The sequence below is a fragment of the Mauremys mutica genome, chromosome 12, assembly GCF_020497125.1.
Source record: "Mauremys mutica isolate MM-2020 ecotype Southern chromosome 12, ASM2049712v1, whole genome shotgun sequence".
Taxonomy (NCBI): domain Eukaryota; kingdom Metazoa; phylum Chordata; order Testudines; family Geoemydidae; genus Mauremys; species Mauremys mutica.
Genome location: NC_059083.1, coordinates 3,066,869 through 3,087,529, shown reverse-complemented (window position 1 = coordinate 3,087,529; position 20,661 = coordinate 3,066,869). Strand labels below are relative to the sequence as shown.

Genomic DNA, 20,661 nt, shown 5'->3' with positions numbered 1-20,661 from the left:
ACGGCAAGAGAGCTCATCGAGCTCACAGAGGCACCGAGCCTCCGGCCCCCGGCACTGCCGGTGCGGGCTGTACAGTCAGTGGGAAAGCCGGCTATGATGAGGCCACCTCCTGGGCCACATGGCGTCCTGCACGTTCGTGACCACGTACGCGAGGCTGCGCCTTCGCCCATTTCAAACTTGGCTGGCGTCGGTGTACCGTCCGCACCGAGACCCTCTGGACATGGTAGTCACGGTCACAAGGCCAATCCTCGATTCGCTCAGCTGGTGGATGGACCCAGAGGTCGTGTGTGCAGGAGTCCCGTTCCGCCCTCCTCGCCCATCCATCACCCTGACCACGGATGCCTCGGCGTTGGGATGGGGGGCTCACCTTGGCGACCTACACACCCAAAGTCTCTGGTCGCCCCGAGAGCTCTCCCTCCATATCAACGTCCGGGAGCTGCGAGCGATCCGCTTGGCGTGTCACACCTTCCGCGCCCATCTGCAAGGGCGCTGTGTGGCGGTGTTCACAGACAACACGACGGCGATGTTCTGCGTGAACAAGCAGGGCGGAGCCCGCTCCTCCCTGCTTTGCACGGAAGCGATGCTCCTGTGGGACTTCTGTGTAACCCACTCGATTCACCTGGCAGCGTCCTTTCTTCCAGGAGTACAGAACACACTGGCCGACCATCTCAGCAGGTCGCTCCTCGCCCACGAGTGGTCCCTTCGTCCGGATGTGGCGCTCACAATTTTCCGAAGGTGGGGGTCTCCCCAGATAGACCTGTTTGCCTCCAAGGAGAACAGGAAGTGCCACCGGTTTTGTTTGTACTAGGGTCGCTCCCGAGGCTCCCTGTCGGACGCATTCCTCTGCTCCTGGACGGATCACCTCCTCTACGCCTTCCCTCCTTTCCCGCTCATACACCGGGTGCTACTCAAGCTTCGGAGGGACAGGGCCCGCCTCATACTCGTCGCTCCAGCCTGGCCACGGCAGCACTGGTACACTCTGCTGCTCGAGCTCTCCGTTCGGGATCCCATTCCCCTTCCGTTATGGCTGGACCTCATCACCCAGGACTTCGGCAGACTCCGCCACCCGGACCTACAGTCCCTCCATCTTACAGCTTGGTACCTGCGTGGTTGACCCACACGGAGCGGGACTGTTCGGCGGCGATGCAGCAAGTCCTGATGGAAAGCAGGAAGCCTTCCACTCGCTCAACTTACCTCGCGAAATGGAAGCGTTTCGCGCTCTGGTGTGATCACAGAGGCCTTAATCCCTTCCTGGTCCCTATTCCTATGATCCTGGACTACCTCTGGTCCATTAAGGAACAAGGACTCGCGGTCTCCTCCTTGAAGGTACACCTGGCAGCCGTGTCCGCCTTTCGTCCATCCATAAGAGGTCGGTCCATCTTTTCCAACCAGATGGTTTCCCGCTTCCTTAAGGGCCTGGACCACTTGTACCCGCTGATATGACGTCCTACCCCATCCTGGGATTTGAACCTAGTTCTGGCCAAGCTTATGGGAGCACCCTTCGAGCCCCTGGCCACGTGCTCCCTGCTCTATCTCTCGTGGAAAACGGCCTTCCTCGTCGCTATAACGTCAGCAAGACGAGTTTCCGAGCTCCGTGCCCTAACAGTTGGTCCACCGTATACCTTCCACGGAGACAAGGTGCAGCTTCGACCACACCCGGCCTTCCTCCCTAAGGTGGTGTCGGCCTTCCACCTCAACCAGGACATTTTCCTTCCGGTCTTCTTCCCGAAGCCGCACGCCTCCCTTCGGGAGCAACAGCTTCACACCCTGGACGTCCGCAGGGCCCTCGCTTTTTATATAGAGCGGACGAAGCCCTTCCAGCGTTCGACCCAGCTGTTTGTAGCAGTTGCTGATCGCATGAAAGGCGAGCCGGTCTCCTCGCAGCGGATTTCCTCCTGGGTGACGGCATGTATCCGGACATGCTACGAGCTTGCTCGCGTGCCACCATGCCGCCTCACCGCTCACTGGACGAGAGCGCAAGCCTCGTCTGCCGCCTTCCTGGCCCATGTTCCCATCCAGGACATCTGTAGAGCGGCCACCTGGTCTTCTGTCCACACCTTCGCTTCCCACTATGCGTTGGTGCAACAATCTAGAGACGATGCAGCCTTCGGCTCTGCAGTATTACACTCTGCCACGTCTCACTCCGACCCCACCGCCTAGGTAAGGCTTGGGAATCACCTGACTGGAATGCATAGGAGCAATCACTCGAAGAAGAAAAGACAGTTACTCACCTGTAGTAATGTCCGGTAGCTATTTCAGTTTGTGTTTGGAGTGAGGCAGGCGGCTGTGTCTGTCCCTGATGAGGCTGTGGATGGACCAGAAAATTTCCCGTCTCTAACAAAGGAGGTGGTGAGGCAGCAGCTGCTAAGGTCAGACACTCTCACATCACCAGTCCTGGATCATTTACACCCAAGAGTGCTAAAGGAACCGGCCAAGGGGTGCGCAGCATACAGCCAGTGCCAGGCAGGCCAGCTGGGCAGCTTGGAGCGGCCTTGGAAATCCACAACCCAGAGCAGGGCCCCGGGGTCACTGCAGGTCCCTGCCCCAACACGGTCTTTGCTGTGCCCTGTAGCCGGGTGGGTGCCAGGAGATCAGAGAGACATGGTGGGGGAGGGCAGGTCAGAGCTCTGACTGGACCAGCTTCTGTTAGCAGCAGGGACAAGCTCCTGAGCTGCACAAAGCCCTTCACCCCCACCCACACCCACACCCAGCATCCCCACCTGTCCCCCTCCCCCACCAATTCCCAGCAGCTGGGGCTTTCCCCAGAAGCTTCCACTTCACCTTGAACTCAAGTAACCTCCCCCCCCCCGCCCTGGCCAATCAGCACGCGGCTCCGGGCAGCATCTTCGGTCTCTGGCAGATTCCAACCGGGCTGCACTGGGGCAGGCTGATGGGCTGTAGCCAGGCGGGCTGGGCTGGGTGACGGGGAAGGGGGCTGGGAATAAAGGCAGTGGCTCCCCCAACCGCAGCCTCACCCCCGCACCCCCCCTGCAGACTCAGTCCAGCCTTGACACGCACCCCCCCGGCCTGGGTCCCTCTGAGCCCCCCGACCCAGCCTCCCCCAGCGCCCAGCTCACCCCAGGACAGCCAGTGGGGCTCTGCACATAGGGACTGGGATCCAGGACTCCTGGGTTCTATCTGGGGGTGTGACGTTATTGATATAAATGGGGACCATATAGAACATGGGTTGCAACCAAGGTCCTGTAGTGGCTCCAAATCCTAAGTAAAGGGGGTCATATAAGGTGTCTAAGACCAGGTTCTGGGTTGCTGATTATAATTATGCTGTCTGTATGTCTGTATCATTTTTAGTTGAAGTTATGAATGTTGGCTCGATGCTGTCTGTATTTCAAGTTGGTGCTGTGCTTCTGGGGGAAGCCTCCCAGACAAGCTGGTGTTAGCTCTGCCTAGCCTGTTTGATGGCCCATTAAGGACCGTCAGCTACACAATGGACCCATGGAGAGAAGGCAGACACGCCTTGTGACTCAGCAAAGTATGCAGGGACTGGCCCATGTGACTCCAGGCTACATCTTGCTGTAAATTTCCACAGTGAAGACAAAGAGATTCTTACACCTGGAAAAGCCTATATAAGGCTGATGCTTCGTCTCCATCTTGTCTTCAATCCTGCTTCTTACCTCTGGAGGGACTTTGCTACAAACTGAAGCTCTGCACAAAGGACTGAAGGACCCATCCCAGTGGGGGATGTTTTCCAGAGACTTAATCTGAACCTGCAGTTTACTCCAGCACTGCTGCAAGCCTGAACTAAGAACTTTGCCATCACTGTGTGTAATTGATTCCATTTAACCAATTCTACCTCTCTTCTCTACCTTTTTCCCTTTGTAAATAAACCTTTAGATTTTAGATTCTAAAGGATTGGCAACAGCGTGATTTGTGGGTAAGATCTGATGTGTATATTGACCTGGGTCTGGGGCTTGGTCCTTTGGGATTGAGGGAACCTTTTTCTTTTATTGGGGTGTTGGTTTTCATAACCATTCATCCCCAGGACGAGTGCACTGGTGGTGATACTGGGAGACTGGAGTGTCTAAGGAAATTGCTTGTGTGACTTGTGGTTAGCCAGTGGGGTGAGACCAAAGTCCTTTTGTCTGGCTGGTTTGGTTTGCCTTAGAGGTGGAAAAACCCCAGCCTAGGGCTGTGACTGCCCTGTTTGAGCAATTGGTCCTGATTTGGCACTCTCAGTTGGGTCCCGCCAGAACAGCTCCGTCACAGGGGGTCTGGTGGGTTACGGGGGGGATGGGCTGGGAGCCAGGACTCCTGGGTTCAGTTCCCACCTTCACCAGTACTGTGCTGTGTGCACTGGGGTAAATCCCTGACTCTGGGGCTCCGTTCCCAGCTGTCACGTGGGGCTGGCGACCCCCATTTGTCTTCTTGTCCCAGGCTGTAACCTCCCGAGGGCAGAGCCCGGGGGTCTGGGCAGCGCCTGGCCCAACAAGGCCCCGATCCCAGCTGGGGTCTGCACAGCCCCACAGCAGGGGGTGAGGGGGTGGCTCAGGGGGACTGGGTTCGAGGCACGGGGCCTTTCCTCTCTAGCAGACACCATCAAATCCTGTCCCAGGGCAGAGACTGGCTGGCTCAGGGGGTGGGATTGGACATGGGGCCTGTCCCCTCTGGGGGCACCAGCTCCAATCCAGCCTGGTTTGGTTCCTTGGCTGCCTCCCTCCAGTCAGACCAAACCCCTCCAAGGGCAGCCAGTTAGTAGCCACCTCGTCTCTGATTGGTGCCTGAAGGGTTTTGCTGGCCCAGCCGGCTCTGCCAGCCCTGAGATGTCTGGACAAAAACCTTCCTGTGACCCAGCCCCGGAGTCCGAGCCCATGCGCTGGGCTTTGGCCCTGGGGCATTTGGGGTCAGGGTGGGCAGGTGTCTGATGTAAACAGCCCCTTAGAGGGGCAGGGATCCCCAGAGCGGCTCAGCCCAGTGGCCCGTCTAACCTGGTCTCCTGTCTCTGAGGGGAGGCCAGTCCCAGTGGCTCCAGGGGAAGGGGCAGGAACCCTGCAGGGATGGGATAACCTGCCCCAGGGACCTGCCCCAGTAACTCCGGCTCAGCTCCTGTCCTGACACAGCTGTGAGTAGATCTTGTCCCAAACTCCTGTTAACCCCTCACTGCTGACACCCACCGTCCTTACAAATCTCCAGTTCCTGTGTGAATCCTGCTAGCTCTTGGCCCAGTGAGATCTTGTGGCAGTGAGTTCCAGAGGCCAATAACACCTATTTCCTTTTGCCAGCTTTCAACTGGCCACATTTCAATCTCACTGACTGTCCTTTGTTCTGGTATAAATTATTCTTCTTCGAGTGATTGCTCCAATGCATTCCAGTTAGGTGTGCGCGCCGCGCGTGCACGGTATTCGGAACTTTTTTACCCTAGCAACCCCGGCGGGCCGGCTGGGCGCCCCCTGGAGTGGCGCCGCTATGGCGCTGAATATATATCCCAGCCGGCCCGTCCGCTCCTCAGTTCCTTCTTCCCGCCCGTGACGGTTAGCTGGAACTGTGGAGTGCTCTGTTAGTCCTCCACACCCCTAGCAGTTTTCTCCGGTTTTCTTGTACATAGTTAGTTAGTTTAGTTCATAGTTAGTTAGTTTAGAATAGTAGATAAGGAATTAGGGGGGGTCCTCCTCCTTTTTCCCCCACCTGGTGGGGCTCATGCCCCAGACACCGGGTTTCAAGCCGTGCTCGGCTTGTCAACGGTTGATGCCCGTTGGGGACGCTCACGATTCCTGCCTCCGCTGCCTGGGGGAATCGCATCGTACGGACAGGTGTCCCATTTGTGCTGCCTTTAAACCGCGGACCAGGAAAGAGCGAGAATCCAGGCTAAAACAAATCCTGATGGAGTCGGCGCTGCGCCCACCGGCACCGCTCCCTGCGGCACCGAAATCGGGCTCGGTGCGCAGCACATCGGCGGCACCAACCCGGACCTCGGAGGCGTCCCGTCCACCGAAGCCGGCACCGGTATCACGGCGCCGCTCCCCGTCCCCGGCGCGCAAAAAGAAGGCGCCAGCGGCGGCGAAAGCCCCGACTTCGGGACCGATTGGCCAGCCACTGACAACTCCTGTGGCTCCGGCGGTGGTGGTGCACGCTCAGTGCATAGAACCGGCAGCTCCGGCGCCAGAAGAGCCGTTGAGCCCGGCCACCCCCTGCTCCCCGGCACCGCCCGAGGTAGAGCTGGAACTCCCGAACATGCCGGAGACATACTCAAAGGCGCGGGAGCTTATTGCACTGACAGAGGCTCCGAGCCTCCGGCCCCCGGCACCGCCGGTGCGGGCTGTACCTTCTGCTGGGAAGCCAGCCATGATGCAGCGCCCAGGCACCGAGGAACACCGCGCAAGGGCCTTCAGTCGGTCCCGCTCGCGCAGTAGATCACCGTCTCGGCGACCTCGCTCCCGGCGCCGATCAACACCTCGCCACCGCTCCTCCTCTCGGCACCGCTCTCGTTCGCGGTACCGCTCGGCGTCGAGGCACCGCTCCCGAAGCCCGGATCGCCGGTACCGCCGAAGGTCGGCCTCTAGAGACAGATCGCGGCACCGCGGTGACCGCAGTCCTTCTCGGCACCGTGACCGCAGTCCTTCTCGGCACCGTGACCGTACTCCCTCTCGGCACCGTGACCGCAGCCACTCCAGGCGACGGGACCGCAGCTACTCCAGGCGCCACGACCGCAGTGCTTCCCGATACCGAAGCCGCAGCAGGTCGCCGTCCCGGCACCGATGCGACCGTTGGTCCCGGTCGTGCTCCCGGTACCGTGACAACAGACATGGGCCGCCGGTACCGCCAGCGGACGCGCACCGGCCATCCGCGGGACACTCGATTAGTGCGTCAGCCCCCCAGTGGTCACGCCATGCATCGGTCGTTTCCCAGGGCGGAAGCAGAGCGGGCCTCAGAGCGGATACCCCAGGTCCAGCCTATGGCCCACAACAATGGGGTTTCTGGGTCCCTTGGGCACAGCACGAGTCACAGGGGCCCCCCTTGCCCACTCGACCTCCGGGTTCTGAGCGCCGCCCGCCAGAAGCGACTGTTAGTAAGGCCCCGCCATCGCCTGCAGCAGGAGCTTCGCAGCCACTCCCGTCGGTGCAGCCAACCGCAGAGGTCCCTGCTCCATTGGTGGACGAACCGCCACCAGAACCTACGGGCCAAGGTCTGTCGTCGTCCTCATCACCGGACGAGGCGGTCGCAGGCTTGTCAACAGCGGACCCGCCACCCATAGACTTAAAAGCGCACCAAGACCTGCTTCGTAGGGTCGCGCAATCCATTGACCTCCCAATTGCAGAGGTGGTTGAAAATGACGACCCCGTTACTAACGTCATCGGGTCAGAGGCTCCAGTCCGGGTGGCGCTCCCCTTTATTCGAACAATTCAGCGTAATGCCAATACCATCTGGCAAACGCCGGCGTCTATACCTCCCACGGCCCGAGGAGTGGAGCGCAAATACTCGGTTCCCCCTACAGGATACGAGTATTTGTATACTCATCCGACTCCGGACTCCCTCGTCGTCCAGTCGGTAAACGATCGGGAGCGCAACGGTCAACCGGCGGCGACCCCCAAGTCCAAAGATGCAAGACGTATGGACCTCTTAGGCCGTAAGATCTATTCGGCTGGAGGCCTGCAGCTCCGCATCGCCAATCAATCGGCGTTGCTGGCCCGATACACCTATGAGATGCTGCTCTCGCTCTCCAAGTTTACAGAACTTGTCCCGGCGTCCTCGCGTCAGGAGTTCAGCGCCCTCCTTGAGGACGGTAAAAAGTCCGCGCGCTCCTCCATCCAGGCGGCGCTCGATTCAGCAGACTCAGGAGCCCGCACTCTCGCCTCTGGCGTCACTATGCGGCGGATTTCCTGGCTCCAATCCTCCACCTTGGCCCCGGAGGTACAGTACTCTCTCCAGGACCTGCCGTTCGAAACGCACGGGCTTTTCTCAGAAAAGACGGACGCCCGTATACAGACCCTTAAGGACGGTCGCGTGGCCATCCGAACACTGGGGATGCACACGCCGGCGACACAAAGGCAACCCTTCCGTAGACAGCCATCCCGGCCGTTTACCCAGGCCAGATCCCGACCGTATAACAGCCGCAGGAACAACCTTACGCGCCGCCGACCATCAGGCAATAGGCGCAATCAGTCTCAGTCGTCCGCTAAGGCCCCCCAAGGGCCTAAGCAGGCGTTTTGATGGGACGCCCGGGGACGGCTCTTCAGTCTCTCCATCGGATCCTTCCCCTTTGTTTTCGAACCGCCTCTCCTATTTCCTCCCGGCATGGGCCAGTTTAACATCGGACAGCTGGGTCCTGAGTACGGTCCAATCCGGGTACCGCCTCCGGTTTATTTCGCCCCCTCCTTCCCACCCGCCCTCCCGGTCCCTCTTCAGGGACCCCGCTCACGAGCAGGTCCTTCAACAAGAGATCGAGACTCTCCTGAGCTTGGGCGCCATAGAGGAGGTGCCTCCCGACCGGCGGGGCAAGGGTTTCTATTCCCGTTATTTCCTCATCCCCAAAGCCAAAGGAGGCCTCCGCCCGATCCTGGACCTCCGGATGCTCAACCGGTACCTGATAAAACTCAAATTCCGCATGGTATCCCTGGGGACTATTATTCCCTCCCTGGATCCGGGAGACTGGTTTGCCGCCCTCGACATGCGAGACGCGTATTTCCATGTCGCAATCTACCCCCCGCATCGTCGCTACCTCCGTTTCATGGTGAACGACAGACACTACCAGTTCGCGGTGCTGCCCTTCGGCCTCTCCACCGCCCCGAGAGTGTTCACAAAGTGTATGGCGGTGGTTGCCGCGGCCCTCCGTCGTCGTCGGGTGCACGTGTATCCGTACCTCGACGATTGGTTGATACGCGGTCCATCGCGTCAGCTGGTAGCAGACCAAGTGACCGTTATCCTGTCGCTGTTTCGGGAGCTCGGTCTGCTCATCAACTTCGAAAAGTCGGCCCTAACTCCAGCTCAAAGGGTGGAGTTTATCGGAGCGGTCCTGGATTCCCAGTTGGCCAGGGCCTGTCTTCCGCTCAATCGGTACCAGACTCTGGCGGCTTGCATCACGGAGCTCCAAGCCTTTCCCACGACGACAGCCCGGTCCTGTCTTCGCCTCCTAGGCCACATGGCATCGTGCACTTTTGTGACAACTTATGCCAGGTTGCACCTTCGCCCGTTCCAGACGTGGCTGGCCTCTGTGTACCGTCCACATCGCGACCCCATGGACTTGATCGTCACAGTCCCGAGGGCCACTCTCGACACCCTCAATTGGTGGCTAATCCCTCAGGTCGTCTGTGCAGGGGTACCATTCCGCCCGCCGTGTCCCTCCATTACCTTGACCACAGATGCCTCGGACATGGGTTGGGGGGCGCACCTAGGCGATGTTCACACGCAAGGCACCTGGTCCCCTCCGGAGCTCGCCCTGCACATCAATGTACGGGAGCTCCGGGCGATTCGGTTGGCGTGTCAGGCCTTCGAGGCCCATCTCCGCGGCCGCTGTGTCACCGTGCTGACGGACAACACGTCCGCGATGTTCTATGTCAACAAGCAGGGCGGAGCACGCTCCTCCCTGCTTTGCACGGAAGCGCTTCGCCTGTGGGACTTTTGCATAGCCCGCTCCATTCACCTACAAGCGTCGTTTCTTCCGGGCACTCAGAACACAATAGCCGATCGCCTCAGCAGATCCTTCCTCGCGCACGAGTGGTCCATTCGCCCGGACGTGGTGCATACGATCTTCCGAAGGTGGGGATTTCCCCAACTAGACCTCTTTGCATCGGAGACCAACAGGAAGTGCACCCGGTTCTGCTCCTTCCAGGGACGCTCCCGCGGGTCCCTGTCGGACGCGTTCCTGTGCTCATGGAAGGATCACCTCCTTTACGCCTTCCCTCCGTTCCCACTCGTTCATCGGGTGCTCCTAAAGCTTCGGAGGGACAAGGGCCGTCTCATCCTGATCGCTCCGGCCTGGCCGAGGCAACATTGGTTCACCCTGCTGCTCGAGCTGTCCGTCCGGGAACCCATTCCTCTCCCATTGTGGCCGGACCTTATCACACAAGACTTCGGCCGGCTCCGCCACCCGGACCTCCGCTCCCTGCATCTTACAGCCTGGTACCTGACTGGTTGACTTGCGCCGAGCAATCCTGCTCGCGGGCTGTTCAGCGGGTCCTAACGGAGAGCAGGAAACCGTCAACGCGGTCCACCTATCTAGCAAAATGGAAACGCTTCGCTATTTGGTGCGACCAGAAAGGCCACAACCCCTTTCTCGTCCCTATTCTGGTTATCCTGGACTACCTTTGGTCTCTTAAGGAGCAGGGCCTCGCGGTCTCCTCCTTAAGGGTTCACCTGGCAGCTTTATCTGCGTTTCGTCCGCCGGTTGAGGGGCGTTCCATATTTTCCAACCATATGGTCTCCCGCTTCCTCAGGGGGTTGGACCGCATGTTTCCACCCGTCCGACGTCCGACGCCGGTCTGGGACTTGAACCTGGTGTTGGCCAAGCTCATGGGTCCACCCTTTGAGCCGCTGGCGTCTTGCTCCTTGCTCCATCTCTCGTGGAAGACAGCCTTCCTTGTCGCGATAACATCGGCGCGACGGGTCTCCGAGCTCAGTGCCTTGACGGTCGGTCCCCCTTATACTGTCTTCCACACGGACAAAGTCCAGCTCCGACCGCATCCGGCCTTCCTCCCGAAGGTCGTGTCGGCCTTCCATATAAACCAGGACATCTTCCTCCCGGTGTTCTACCCGAGACCGCACACCTCATCTCGAGAACAGCGGCTCCACTCCCTGGATGTCCGTAGGGCCCTCGCCTTCTATATCGAGCGCACAAAGCCCTTCCGGCGTTCGCCCCAGCTCTTCGTTGCAATTGCGGAGCGTATGAGGGGCGAACCGGTATCCTCACAGAGGATTTCTTCGTGGGTGACGGCTTGTATTCGGGCGTGTTACGATCTCGCTCGAGTACCACCGCCTCGACTGACGGCCCACTCTACCAGAGCTCAAGCCTCTTCGGCTGCCTTCCTGGCCCATATTCCACTCCAGGAGATATGCAGAGCAGCCACCTGGTCCTCCGTCCACACCTTCGCGGCACACTATGCGTTGGTGCAACAAGCAAGAGACGATGCAGCCTTCGGCTCCGCGGTACTGCACTCTGCCACGTCTCACTCCGACCCCACCGCCTAGGTAAGGCTTGGGAATCACCTAACTGGAATGCATTGGAGCAATCACTCGAAGAAGAAAAGACGGTTACTCACCTGTAGTAACTGGTGTTCTTCGAGATGTGTTGCTCCAATCCATTCCAGACCCGCCCTCCTTCCCCACTGTCGGAGTAGCCGGCAAGAAGGAACTGAGGAGCGGACGGGCCGGCTGGGATATATATTCAGTGCCATAGCGGCGCCACTCCAGGGGGCGCCCAGCCGGCCCGCCGGAGTTGCTAGGGTAAAAAAGTTCCGAATACCGTGCACGCGCGGCGTGCACACCTAACTGGAATGGATTGGAGCAACACATCTCGAAGAACACCAGTTACTACAGGTGAGTAACCGTCTTTTCTTCGAGATGTGTTGCTCCTATCCATTCCAGACCCGCCCTCCTTCCCCACTGTCGGAGTAGCCGGCAAGAAGGAACTGAGGAGTGGACGGGCCGGCTGGGGTATATATCCGGCGCCATAGCGGCACCACTCCAGGGGGCGCCAGCCGGCCCGCCGGGGTTGCTAGGGTAAAAATCTTCCGACGAGCCGTGCACGCGCGGCGCGCACACCTAACTGGAATGGATAGGAGCAACACATCTCGAAGAACAACAGTTACTACGGTGAGTAACCGTCTTTTACCCCTCATACCAAGCTCCCTTAACTCCAGATATAACCCGGTGCCCCTGGACAGACGGGGGCTGGGCTGGGGTAACACAGGCTGCCGCGGGCACGGCCCAGACTGACCAGATTTTAAATCAGGATCAAAACCCCAGAAACGTCCCAAACCCACTTTATTGCTGTTAGCGAAGCTGCAGAGCGATGGGGGGGGGGGGCAGGGCTGTGACACACCCGGGGCGCAGGGTGGGGGCTGTACAGGGACTGGGCCCGTCCCACAGACCCCGCGCTGGGCGCTGGGCTCAGCAGGGCTGGACCCCGGGGAGCCGCACACGGGGGCGATGGGGCCGTTAGCCGGGTGCTGGGGCTGCCCCACCCACAGCCATGGGCCCGATCCTGCCCCACAGGGACCCATTGACGGGAATGGTCGAATCTGGCCCAAAGCCTGCTGGGTAATGGCTGGAGGGGCTTTACCTGGGGTGACTGACAGCAGCCTCTGGCCAATAGGGGCCGGGCTCGGGGCCCAATCCAGCGCCCACTGGAGTCAAGAGAAACCTTCCCCACGGCGGCAGTGGGGTTTGGATCAGCCCCGTGGGCCCTGCTGCCCCCTGATGAGGGGCGACCCCCATTCCCAGCCCCATGGGGCAGCAGCCCTCTCCCTGCGTAGGTAACCCCCTCCCAAGCCCAGAGTGGAGGCAGGGGAAGCCCGAGGGGTCGGCTCCCCAGTGCGTCTCTAGCGGGTTGGCTTGTTGTGGTTACAGGCCAAAGGGGGACCCCGCCTGGGTACAGCAGCTGGCACCAATATTACAGGAGCGGAGATACTGGGGACAGAGCTGGGTCTCACAAAGGCATCTGTGGGGTTCAGGGGCTCCGTCTCTTCCCCACGTTTATCTGAAAGGCAAAGAGGGTCAGTTACCAGGAGCCCTGGGTCCCAACGCGAGGCTGGCAGGGATTGGTGTCACTCCCCAGCATCCCCAGGGACTCTTCCTTTGACATGGGGTGCTGGTTGGGGGAGGATGTGACTGGCTGGGGTGGTACAGCGGGTGGGGTCTCCCCAGGGGATGCTGGGTGGGCCCAGGGGCTGTGGCTGGCTGGCTGGGGGGGCACAGCAGGTGGGGGGATCTCCCCAGGGGGTGCTGGGTGGCCCAGGGGCTGCTTCTGGCTCGGGGAACATAGTGGGTGGGTGGGGTCTCCCCAGAGGGTGCTGGGTGGCCCAGGGGCTGTGGCTGGCTGGCTGGGGGGGCACAGCGGGTGGGGGGGTCTCCCCAGGGGGTGTGGGTGGGGGAGGGGCTGTGGCTGGCTGGGGTGGTACAGCGGGTGGGGGGGTCTCCCCAGGGGATGCTGGCTGGGCCCAGGGGCTGCGGGTGCAGCGGGTGCCTCCCCAGGCAGCGGCTACTCACAGGGGGCCCCGCGGGTTGCGGGCGGCGTTCATCTTCATCCCCTTGATGATGAGGATGGTGCCCGCGATGATGCCGACGATGCCCAGGGCGCACACCAGGGTCTCTGTGGTCTCGGGGACGGGGGTGGGCACCTGGGCTTCTGGAGAGAGGGGGAGAGGGACAGGGCCTGGAGTGAGGGGGGCTGTTCCCACCTTCCCTCTGTGACGCTCTGACCCGCAGTGGGAACACCCAACACCCCATGTTCATCCTTATCATATGATTGTGTGATATCCAGTGCAAAGTTTGTCATGGCGGGTGTCTTCAGAAGGCTCACGATGCCCTGAGCATTGTTGCTATAGTGATGTTATAGGTTTTCATGTATATCGTTATGAGGCTGAAAATGTCTCCTCATGGCTTAAAACAAGCCCAGGAAAAAACTCTCCAGTTCATACCTCATCAGGGCAGGTATGGGACAAGCCCAGCCCAGCCTCACAGGAACGAAGGGTCTGTTGGACTCTCGAGTGAGACACTCCCCTTCCCCAGGTCAGTTTGGGACTGTGATGATGACGTAATGCTCACCTGACTCAAGAGCGTGAGGCAAAGGCAAGAGGGAAGAAAGACAGGACAGAATGGCTGAGTCAGCGTCTGTGCACCCAGGCACTCAGCCTGTGACCCAGGTTTTGAGAAGGAACCGTGTACCTGACCTCCTAGGGGGAGCAGTCCTACAGCTGACTTCTCAGGGACAGAGGAAGGGGTGGTGGAGGGTCCCCCAATCCAGGTCCCAGTTTGTCAGGACGCTATTTCTGATACGTTTTTGGAAAGTAACTGTGTCTTTAAATCAAGATCGCAGCTCCAACTCCTGTGATAACAGAGGAGTTGAGACCAGAAAATTGCCAGGTGGAAGTTTGTGAGAATGCAAGTGACCCAGCTGCCAGAGAGGGGAGTGTTTTCCCCCAGGCTGGTGAGACACAGAGCAGTTATGGGAGAGCTGCTGGGGAAAGGTGCATCTGACTGAAGGGTGAACACGCCTAGCCCAGAGAGCACAGAGCGCAGCCCTCTAGGAAAAGTGGGCAGGGAAGGACTGGGAGGGGGAAACCCAGTGTAACCCCAAAAAGGGAGCTGGATTTTCTGCATATGTACAGTCCTGGGGTTGGGAGACCACTCCCCAAAGGGCCAGCCAATGTGCAGGATCCCCCTGAACACCCATCTGGCCAGACCCTGAGGCACCAAAATTCCAGAAACATGATTAAATTAAGAGCCCACCCAGAGAGGAACACTGGAGGGAAACAGGTTTCAGAGGAGTAGCCCTGTCAGTCTGTATCAGCAAAAACAACAAGGAGTCCTTGTGGCACCTTAGAGACTAACACATTTATTTCAGCATGAGCTTTCGTGAGTTACAGCTCACTTCTTCGGATGCATAGAATGGAACACACAGACAGGAGATATTTATACATACAGAGAACATGACAAGGTGGAAGTATGCATACCAACAGGCAGAGTCTAATCAATTGAGATGAGCTATCGTTAGCAGGAGGAAAAAAACCTTTTGAAGTGATAATTAAGATGGCCCATAGAAGGTGTGAGGAGAACTTAACATAGGGAAATAGATTCAATTAGTGTAATGACCCAACCATTCCCAGTCTCTGTTTAGACAGTGTATATATGAAAAGATGGGAGTTGCCTTACCAAGTGGGGGGTGTGACGAAGTGGGACTGGTTTTAATGTTCCCTCTGAATACTGGGGGGGGACCTCAGCTCTGGCCGACCCTCTGTCTCCTGGCAACTCATAGCGCAGCCATTCCCGCTGCAAGGGGGATGCTAAAGGTGTGGGAGACAGAGAGGTTGGGTGACCTCCTGGCCCGGGAAAGAGAGACAGCCCAGAGAGGAGGGGCTGGCGGAGGTTTGGTGGTTGTTGGAAGCTGGCTGGTAGATGGAGGGGAGCCCCGAGGAGGCTCGGGCCTCCCAGCGGGGCGGGGGCCTCCCTGGGGCCCCAGATAGACCTAACTAAAGGGGGTCCTGTTGTCTGTACCGGCAAGACCTGTTTTAGCCCGTGTTCCTGTCGTCTAAATAAACCTCTGTGTTACTGGCTGGCTGAGAGTCACGTCTAACTGTGAAGTGGGGGGGCAGGACCCTGTGGCCCCCCCAGAACCCCGCCTGGGCGGACTCGCTGTGGGAAGCGCACGGAGGGGCAGAGGAGGCTGAATGCTCCCAGGAGAGACCCAGGAGGTGAAGCCGTGGGAGCTTCTTGCCCTGCAGACAGGCTGCTCCGAGGGAGAGGAGGCTCCCCAGAGTCCTGCCTGGCTTGGTGGGGAGCAGTTCCAGAGCATCGCCCGGGGACTCCCTGACAACTGGTGGCAGAGGTGGGATCTACTGCACCCTGTGAATGGCGCTGCTTGCAGTAAGTGACTGGGGAGCAGTAAAACAAAGGGGAACTGATGGGGACCAGGTGGGCTGAAGATTCAGAGACGGTTTCAGGAGGCGATTCACCCCTGGGAGAGTGTGACCAGAGAGCAGGACTTTGCAGTAACAGGGTCCCCCGGTGGATCACAGCGAGCGATCCCAGGGGCGGAGGAGGCTGCAGCTTGACCCTGGCAGAGAGGGGGTGACCTCCAGGACTGCACACTAGGGGTCCCCCTGGAACCCGTGGGGAGCGGCGAGCACCCCGGCCTGTGAGCGGCCAGCAGGAAGATGTTTGCCAAGCGGCGCAAGTGTGACCTGGTGGAGCTGTGCAAGCAGAGGGGGCTGCACTGTGGGAAGCTCACCAAGGCCCAGCTGATTGCCCGGCTGGAGGAGGGAGATCGCAGGGATGAACCGGTCCCTGTCTCTGAGGGAAGCAGCCGGGCAGATGCAGCGCAGGCACCAGTGTCTGTCCCCGCTGGGAGTGGTCAGCCGGCTGCTGGGGGCTTCCCGAGACCCCCCCTTCCTATGCCGAGGGGGAGGAGGAGCTCAGCAACCACCGAGGGCACCGTGACCCCCCGGGCAGCAGGGGATTCTCCCGGCGAAGCTCACCCCCCAGCAGGGGATCGTCCCGGCGACGCTCGGCCTCCGTGGAGTGGAAGCGGCTGGAATGGGAGAGAGAGATAAAACTGAGAGAGCTGAACGATCGTGAGAGACAGAGAGAACATGACCGGGAGGAGAAAGAGCGACAGAGGGAACATGAGGAGAGACAGCATCAGCATGAGCTGGACCTGACGAGGTTGGGGGGCAGCAGGCCCCGGGCTGCGGTGAGTGAGGGGGGACCCAGGACTGCACGGAGCTTTGACAAGTGCATCCTGGCCCAGCGTAAGGAGGGGGAGGACATGGATGACTTCCTGGGGGCCTTTGAGACGGCCTGCGAGCTGCACCAGGTAGATCCTGCGGACAGGCTCCGGGTTCTCACCCCCCTTACTGGACCCCAAAGCCGTGGGGATGTACAGCCGAATGAAAGGGGCGGAGGTGGGGGACTAAGAACTGTTCAAACAGGCCCTGCTCTGCGAGTTTGGGATGACTCCCGAGGCGTACCGGAAAATGTTCCGGAGTCAGCGTAAAACCCGTGATCCTCTGAATGGAGGGATATGTCCACAAGTGGGCAGATGGGGCCCAGACTAAGGAGGACCTGGTTAAACTGATTGCAACTGTATGAGCGGTGCCCATCTGACCTGAAGCTGTGGTTGAGGGACCAAAAACTGGAGAACCCGCGACATGCAGGGCGGCTGGCTGACGAGTTTGTGAAGAGCCGGTCGGGGGGTGGCAGGGAGGAGTCCCAAAGGGACAGGCCCATCACGACGCAGAGAGAGAGTCATCCTGGGACCTCCCAAAGGGGGAATCGGGAGAACCCCCTCCCAAAGGGAACGGCCAGCGCCAGGGACAACCGACCGGTTCGAGGGGACCAACGGGACATGCGCTGCTATCACTGTGGCCAGAGGGGCCACCTGCGGTCCCAGTGCCCCAGACCCACGGACAAACTGAGCAGACCAACCCCCCACCGGGTTAACTTGGTAGAGACCCAGCCGGATGAGGGGCAGTGTTCGCAGGGAAGGGGGGCTGGCAGCTTATCCACTGCTCAGGAGGGAGGAGGGCCCCAGGCCACCTCCTCCGCAGAGCTGGATGCTCCGCACACCAGGTTTTCCGTTTACAGGGTGGGTGCAGGGCTGTCCCTGCGGAGCGAGTGCCTTGTCCCCCTGGAGGTGGATGGGAGGAAGGTCACTGGGTACTGGGACACGGGCGCAGAGGTGACGCTGGCCCGGCCTGAGGTGGTGGCTCCAGATCAGGTGATGCCCAACACCTACCTGACCCTGGTGGGTATGGGCGGGACCCCATTCAAGGTGCCTGTGGCGAGGGTGCACCTGAAGTGGGGGGTCAAGGAGGGCCCCAAGGACGTGGGGGTGCACCCACATTTGCCCACAGAGGTGTTGATTGGGGGGGACCTGGTGGACTGGCCAAGCAACCCCCAGGGTGCCCTGGTTGTGACCCATAGCCAGAGCCGGTGAGGGGCACTGCGCCCTGACCTCGAGAAGGATGTCACACTGGAGGCGCAGAACCTGGTGGGGAGGGAACGCCCAGGGGCACGGCTCAGGGGGCCTGTGGTTTCAGACTCAGCCAGCGGGAGAGAGCAGGTCCCCATCCCTGTCCCAGCTGCTGAGTTCCAGGCCGAGGTGCAGAAAGATCCCTCCTTGTGGAAGCTCAGGGATCTGGCTGACCTCGGTGTGGTACAGACCATGGGGGGAGGTTGCCGGAAAAGGTTCCTGTGGGAGAAGGGGTTCCTGTACCGAGAATGGGCTCCCCCAGGGAAAATGGAGTCAGGGGGGATCAGGAGGCAGCTGGTGGTTCCCCGGAAGTATCGCCGCCAGCTGCTGTGCCGGGCCCATGACATCCCCCTCGCAGGGCACCAGGGAATCCGGCGCACCAGGCAGAGGCTGCTACAGAACTTTTACTGGCCTGGCGTCTTTGACGCTGTCCGACAGTATTGCAGGTCCTGTGACCCCTGCCAGCGGGTGGGGAAGGCCCAGGACAAGGGGAAAGCAGCTCTGAGGCCTTTGCCCATCATAGAAGAGCCTTTCCAGAAGGTGGCCATGGACATGGTGGGGCCTCTCAGCAAGGCGACCCGGTCAGGGAAGAAATACATCCTGGTGGTGGTAGATTTCGCCACTCGCTACCCTGAGGCGGTGGCCTTGTCTTCCATTGAAGTGGTCACTGTGGCAGATGTCTTGACAGACCAAGGGTCCAACTTCATGTCGGAGCTGCTCCAGTCCCTGTGGGAGAAATGTGAGGTCCGACCCAGCTGGGCCTCAGCGTACCACCCCCAGACCAACGGGCTGGTGGAGAGGTTCAACGGGACGCTAAAGATGATGCTGAAAACCTTCATGCACCAGCACCCACAGGACTGGGACAAGTACTTACCGCACCTGCTGTTCGTGTACAGGGAGGTACCCCAGGAATCTACTGGGTTTTCGCCTTTCGAACTGTTGTATGGAAGGCGGGTAAGGGGGCCCCTGGACCTGATGAGAGACGAATGGGAGGGGAAGGCCGCTCCCGATGGAGAGTCGGTGGTGGACTATGTCCTGACCTTCCAGGAAAGACTTGCCGAGCTCATGGGCCTGGCCAGGGAGAATCTGGCCCGAGCCCAGAGGAAGCAGAAGGTCTGGTACGACCGCACGGCGCGGGCCCGCGCCTTCGCCACCGGGGATCAAGTGATGGTTCTCATCCCCGTGAGGAAAAACAAACTCCAGGCTGCCTGGGAAGGGCCCTTCAAGGTTATCAAGCAGCTAAATGAGGTAAACTATGTGGTGGAGCTGTCGAACCGGGCGCACCACCGCCGGGTGTACCATGTGAATATGATGAAGCCCTATTATGACAGGGGGAATATGGTGTTGGCCGTGTGTGGGCACTGGGAGGAGCCGGGGGATGACCCTTTAGTGGATCTATTCCTGGGGACAAAAGCTGGTTCCCCCCTGGAGGCGATTCCCCTCTCTGATCAGCTGACCCCAGCCCAGCACGCTGAGATCAGAGGGGTGCTGCATCTGTACCGACAGCTGTTTTCCAACCAGCCTGGACGCACTAATTTGACTGTCCACCGGGTGGAGACCGGGTCACACACCCCTATAAGATTACCCCCTTTTCGGGTCACCGGAAAAACTGCCCAGGACCTGGAAAGAGAGGTCCAGGGACATGCTGGCTTTGGGGGTGATCCAGCCATCCGCCAGCCCTTGGGTCTCGCCAGTGGTGCTGGTCCCCAAGAAGGACGGGTCGATCCGGTTCTGTGTGGACTATCAAAAGCTCAATGCCATCACCGTGTCCGATGCCTATCCCATGCCCAGGCCTGATGAGCTCCTAGATAAGCTGGGAGGCGCTCGGTACCTCGCCACCATGGATCTTACAAAGGGCTACTGGCAGGTGCCGCTGGACGCAGATGCCTGGCTGAAATCGGCCTTTATCACCCCTCTGGGGCTCTACGAGTTTCTGACCCTGCCCTTCGGCCTCAAGGGAGCGCCGGCCACCTTCCAGCGCCTGGTGGATCAGCTATTGAGGGGGATGGAGAGTTTTGCCGTGGGGCATGTTGACAACATCTGCGTCTTCAGCCAGACCTGGGAGGACCACGTGTCCCAGGTTAGACGAGTGCTGGACCGACTCCGGGAGGCTGGACTGACCGTAAAGGCGGAGAAGTGCAAGGTGGGAATGGCTGAAGTATCTTACCTGGGCCATCGGGTGGGGAGCGGCTGCCTAAAGCCGGAACCGGCCAAGGTGGAAGTGATCAGAGACTGGCCCGCTCCCCAGACCAAAAAGCAGGTCCAGGCCTTTATCGGGATGGCGGGGTACTATCGGAGGTTCGTGCCCCACTTTAGTGCCATAGCCGCCCCCATCACTGAGCTGTGCAAGAAGGGGAAGCCAGACAAGGTGGTCTGGACCGAGCAGTGCCAGGAGGCTCTCCAGGCGCTGAAGGAGGCTCTGCTCAAAGGCCCAGTTCTGGCAAACCCAAACTTTGACAAGCCCTTTATGGTGTTTACCGACGCCTCAGACACGGGCCTGGGGGCGGTGTTGATGCAGGAGGATGAAAAGGGGGAGAGACACCCCATCGTGTACCTGAGCAAGAAGTTGCTACCCCGGGAGCAGAACTACGCGGCCATCGAGAAGGAATGCCTGGCCATGGGGTGGGCCCTGAAGAAACTGGAGCCATATCTCTTTGGGCGCCACTTCACCGTGTACACCGACCACTCTCCCCTGACCTGGCTGCACCAGATGAAAGGAGCCAACGCCAAGCTCCTGAGGTGGAGCCTGCTCCTGCAGGACTATGACATGGACGTGGTCCACGTGAAGGGAAGTGCCAACCTGATAGCGGACGCGCTGTCCCGGAGAGGGGACCCCGAACTTCCCCGGGTCACTGGGCAGAGTGACCCCGCTCAGTTCAGTCTCGGAGGGGGGAGACGTGACAGAGTGGGGAGTTTTGACCTGGGAATGTTGTGTGGGAGTTTTACTGGTATGTCTGCATTGGTGCTGGATGGTGATGGGATATCAAAGTGTGACTTCACCTGAGGGAGGATACCTGAGCATG

At 59.9% G+C, this 20,661-nt stretch overlaps 2 protein-coding genes across 3 annotated transcripts in view; both read left to right on the top strand.

The window, feature by feature from the left end:
- The window catches only part of LOC123345793 (endothelial zinc finger protein induced by tumor necrosis factor alpha-like), a 1,203,704-nt gene that overhangs the window by 433,078 nt on the left and 749,965 nt on the right, over positions 1 to 20,661 (top strand). The gene's annotated exons all lie outside the window — the stretch shown is intronic.
- LOC123346425 (DLA class II histocompatibility antigen, DR-1 beta chain-like) overlaps positions 1 to 20,661 on the top strand; it is a 42,012-nt gene that overhangs the window by 19,868 nt on the left and 1,483 nt on the right. The gene's annotated exons all lie outside the window — the stretch shown is intronic.